Source organism: Panthera pardus, unplaced genomic scaffold, assembly GCF_024362965.1.
Source record: "Panthera pardus isolate Hobbes unplaced genomic scaffold, ASM2436296v1 HiC_scaffold_8, whole genome shotgun sequence".
In the NCBI taxonomy this organism is placed as follows: Eukaryota; Metazoa; Chordata; class Mammalia; order Carnivora; family Felidae; genus Panthera; species Panthera pardus.
In genome coordinates, this window is record NW_026527013.1 from 53469145 (window position 1) to 53474373 (window position 5229).

Consider the following 5229-nt stretch of genomic DNA (forward strand, 5'->3'; position numbering starts at 1 on the left):
ACATGATTGGCGGGCCAGCCACCCCAGCTGAGCCTCAGAGCAGGAAGGTGGAGGACAGGAGTGGCATGTGTCTAGGATGGGATCACAAGAGCAGGAGGGGAGGGGAGGGGGAGAAACGACCAAAATCTTTTAAGGCATCAAGCAGTCTTTGAAATAATAAAGAGGGTCTTCAAGGTAGTGAAAACTGGGTATGGTCCCCAAAGTGCACGTGGGTTCTTTTGTGTTGCTTCGGGCTCCTCCTGTACCAGGTGTCTCTCTCTCTCTCCTCTCTCTGTCTCTCTCTCTCTCTCTCCCCAGTGACTTGCAGACAAGTGCTGACACGCCTCCCTCCATTCCCGTTCCCTTTCTCTCTGCCCAGACCTGCTCTCTGGAGCCCCTAGGCTGGCAGCCAGCTTCCCCCACGCTTCAGCCCAGCCCAGCCTGAGGACCTGGGCCCTTCCCTGCTCCAAGTGGCCACCATATCAGCTTCCCAAGCTGCGGCCTTGTGTGGGGACAAGGCACCTACCTTGACAAATTCTGCAAACAGCCAAGCCACAGCAGGAAGAATACACATAACAAGAAACTCAAACATGTGGGCCGTCAGGAGTGTTTTCTCTAACACGAGCAGTAACTAGGGACTGAGGACTGGCTCACCTGGTGAGTCACTGCACATTGTCTCCTCTTGGCTGGCCACCAGAAGAGAATACATGCCACAGCCAGTGGCCTCCAGGGACAATGTGGGGCATTTTAGAAAGGCTCTGGGTTGGCAGAAGAGAACAGTACAGCATGGCGGAGAGGCCACTGGGAGTTGGGATTCTATGCCTGGCTCAGGGCACACTTGCTGTGTGATGTTGGGCTCCTCTGTGAGTCTCTGTTGCCTCATCTGTTGCATGGGGGGAAACAACTCAATTGTCTCTAGGCCTTTTCCAGCTTAGTTTTTCCCCACTGATGGAACAATGATGTTTCAGCAACTGGACGAAGCATTCTGATGCCATTAACACTAACAATACTTGCCCTATATTAAGTTTCCTACTGTGGGCCTGGCACTGTGCCAGGGACTTCACATACACGAATGCTAATCTTGAGAACAATCCTGCCAAGGAGGTATTATCTCCTTCTTAAAGAAGAGGAAGCAAGCGAGTTCCAAGAGATTAAGTAACTTGCCCACTGTCACACAGCTAATAATCTTGATTTAAACCCAGGTCTTTCTGACTCCAAAGTACCCTACGTGTGATCTTTTTTTTCTTTCCGATTTGCTTAAAAAAAAAAAAAAAAAGCTAAAGACTAGTACTTTGTTAATTTTTTTCTCCCAACATTTTCCTTTGATGACTACTATCAAGTACTAGGAGAATATCCAAACCTACTGGCAAGTGGATATTGGCAATGAATGTCGTGGAGACACTTGGAAACTGGACCCTGAGTGGCTCAATAGCTTGTTCCTCCTGTGAGCCAGTACGCTTATGGCTGTGATTTTATTCTCTAACAGTCTGCACAATTAATTAAGCAGGTGTTTCTAGCCTGACCTACAAGCGAAATCCACCAATGTATTTGGAGCTAAGTCATCGTTTGTATAACGAGGCACAGAAATGCCAGTGTTTCATCATCCTCTGCAAAGGAAGCTGCCTTGCAGGTGCTCTGCCACCTAAAACAGGTTTGAGCACCCTTGTCCTCTGACTCTGTGAATGTTCTGTGTATGCACAGGAAAACTTCCTGGACAAAACAGAGCAAGGGAGAGTTCTCCTGCCACTTCTTGCCACCATCCCAGCTCAGGCAGTTGTTTTCTTTTCTTCCCTGGGAATCAGAAAGTATTCTTTCCCTTTAAATGTGCACCTGGAAAGTTCCCTATCAAACCAAGCTGACCTAGGCAGGCTCCCCATCCTGCCAACAAAAGCAGTAATTGAGTTCCAGAGTGGCTAGTAACTAGATGGCCAGGCTAGCACAGGCTGACTAGTTGTGCAATGGGCAGAAGCAGGAGCATGTTCCACGAAGCAACCACACACCACAGGCCCAAGGGCAGAGCCTGCAATCTCCTGGCTCCCAAGACTGCCCCTGGACCTTACCTCTTGCCCTTTGAGGTCCAAACTGGTGAGCCAGAATACTTTTCTTATTACTATCTCCAAATGACCTCCCCTACATTCCCTGCAGGCTTTAGAATCCTGCTCACCATCTTCTTTTCTGTCATATTCCCTGCCACCATCCTGGAGATTTCTTTCTTTATTTTTTAAAAAGATTTTATTTTTAAGTAATCTCTACACCCAAAGTGGGGCTTGAACTCACAACCCTGAGAATTAAGAGTTTCATGCCCTATTGACTAAGCCAGCCAGGTGCCCCGAGAATTTTTTTTAAGTTTATTTATTTATTTTGAGAGAGAGAGAGAGAGCAGGGGAGGGGCAGAAATAGAGGGAGAGAGAGAAAGAATCCCAAGCAGGTCCTGGGCTGTCAGTGTGGAGTCGGATGCGGGGCTTGAACTCCCAAACTGTGAGATCATGACCTGAGCTGAAAGAGTCAGACGCTTAACCAACTGAGCCACCCAGGTGCCCCAGAGAAGTTTTAAAATAAAATCATGCCACTATGCTAGTGGAGGTAACTTAATTCAGATCCAGATGTCATGATTATTTACTGAGCTCCTCTTGTGAGCTATGTGTTACTATGCATGTTGTCCCATTCAATCCTAAAGGTAACCAATGGAGCTTTTGCTTTTTTATTCAGAGCTCATGTAGCTCTATGAAGGGTTTGGGCGTCTCCCTAAAGGGGCTGAGGTGCTACTGTGTGAGGTCAGGATTAATACTAATGCAGTTTTACAGATAAGGAAACTGAGCATTAGAATAAATGTTGTCCTCAAGCCCATAGAGTAACTGGCATAATGGAAACTTGAACTTAAATCTAAGAAGCATAGTAGAAGGGCAGAGTGCAAATGGGAATATGAACACCTACCTGGCAGGGTTATTGTAGAGAGACTGATGTACTTAGGTGAAGTGCAGGAGAGCAGGAGGTACTCAGGCAGTGTTACCTTTTTTCTCCTATGGTCCTTCAGATTTGGAGCCATTCTACCTTGCTGCTTCGTGATCACTGGGATTCTTTGGGGAAGATGCCTGTAATCTTACAGCAGATAAAAAGCTACCATTGTTGGTCAATCTGAGACTCATGCCAACCCTTGCAAGGTAGTTATCTCATTTTCCAGAAAAGGAAGCCCAACTTCTTGGAGGATAAAGGAGGGCCACTCAGCTGATAAGCAGTAGGGTTGGGATTTGAGCCTGGGTCTGACTATCCCGAGAGGCCACATCTTTCCCTTTCAACTATGTGGTGACTTTCTGAGTTAAGAAGCTTTTCATACCCATAAGCATAGAAAAATTACATATTTCCTTTTAATAAGTTAATACTGTGTGGAAATATTTGGGAATTGGAAAGTAAGGAGGCACTCTCTTCTGTCTTGCAAATAAAGAGGAAGGAGACAGAGAAGAGTGTTAGCTGCATAATCATATGGACATATGTAATCACGTGTAAAATAATCACATAGTTTAAGGTTCACATGCCAACCTGATGAAAACAGCCTGGTTAGTACGTATTTTAAAAACAAACGTATTTTACATTTATAAGTGAGTTAAACATTTCTAAAATTCTCATTCTTTTGTTGGAAAAAAGATCTTTTGCTTTTTTGGTCTTGAATAAAAATATCTGGAAAACATATGTTTGTTGTTCTAGTTAAATAAAACCATTGACATCGTGGTATTTGTGCTAGCTGTGACTGTACTCCTAATGAAAATAGTGAAAAGATGACCTCAAACCCCTCCCTGACCTGCAGAGTTGGAAATGGGTCATCTCCCAGTGAATTCACAGTTATCTGCTTCGATTAGCTTCATATTCTGGAATAGCTCCAGAATTCAAAAAAAAAAAAAAAACCAAAAAAACAAAAAAACAAATTATTTGCAGCATCTGGTCTTCCCAAAAAGGAAACCTTAAAATTAACTCTGAGTTAAGAAAGATGCATAATAAGGTTGTGTTAAACAACTCGAGTGTGCTTACAAGAGAAAAACTTATATGGAATCTTCTATTGCAGGGATCAAATCAGGTCTAAATAAGTATTAAAGTTACAATTTAAGTGCATTTGATTAAAGAGTCCCATCAAGGTCTTTGAACTAAGACATAGACTGGAACCCTACTCACTTGGTTCCAAACAGTTTTTCAATATAAAGAACATGTAATTGGGCAAGGAACAGGGGTCAAAAACACAAATCCCGCAGGGTCAGGCAGGTAATGTAAACTAGAGTTGGGAGAGACAGGTTCCCCTCACCTGTAAGATGAAGGTAATGAAAATACAAATCTCACAGTACTGTTGTAAGGATTAAATTAGATAATGCCCGCGAAAATGCAGAGACATGGTTGTCGCTGTTAAGTCTCTGTACAAATAGTAACCATTGTTATTGCGGGATCTTTGCCCGCTTGCTTTCTTTGAAGGACATCATGACTTCCTAATAAGCTCCCTTGTCTTTCACACACCCTTGACACACCCCCGTCTTTCTTCTTTCCCATCTGTGAGGAAGCTAAAAATCCGATAAAATTGCATAGCAGCATCTGAAAGACAAAAGTGAAACAAAATGGGATGTTCTTGCTTCATCATTTTCCTGAACCAGCTTTTGTGAGAGTTTACTATGGGCAAGGCATGGGTGGCTGGAAGAGATGAATAGAGTTCTTACCAGCCATCAAATGAAGAGAGAAAGAGCCTTTTTCCCACTGCATAAAGAAACCAGTATATAGACTGTCAGAAAACATCCATGAGGGCACTGCCCAGTGGAGATACAATGGGAGGCACACCTGTTAATTTTCAACTGTTTAGTAGCATGTTAAAAAAAAAAGTAAAAAGGAACAGGTGAAATTGGTATTAATATTAGCATTAAAAGTATATTTTGGGGGCATGTGGGTGGCTCAGTCAATTAAGTGTCCGACTTCGCTCAGGTCATGATCTCACGGTTCATGAGTTCGAGCCCCGTGTTAGGCTCTGTGCTGACAGCTTGGAGCCTGGAGCCTGCTTCGGATTCTGTGTCTCCCTTTCTCTCTGCCCCTCATCCGTTCACACTCTGTCTCCCTCTCTCAAAAATAAATAAACCTTAAAAAAAATTTAAAAAAATATATATTTTGGCTAATGTTTTCAAAATAATTATTTCAATATGCAATCAACGTAAAAAAATTATTGAGACATTTACATTCCTTTTGTCATACAAAGGCTTTGAAATGTGGTGTATACTCTATACT

General features: G+C 43.3%; 1 long non-coding RNA gene across 1 annotated transcript; it reads right to left on the reverse strand.

The window, feature by feature from the left end:
• Nucleotides 1-3443: 3443 nt before the first annotated feature.
• Nucleotides 3444-4807, reverse strand: LOC128775604 (uncharacterized). Its single transcript, XR_008420443.1, has 2 exons — nt 4674-4807; nt 3444-4551 (listed from the first exon to the last, which is right to left on the reverse strand). It is a non-coding gene; the product is annotated as an uncharacterized LOC128775604 (long non-coding RNA).
• Nucleotides 4808-5229: the final 422 nt, after the last annotated feature.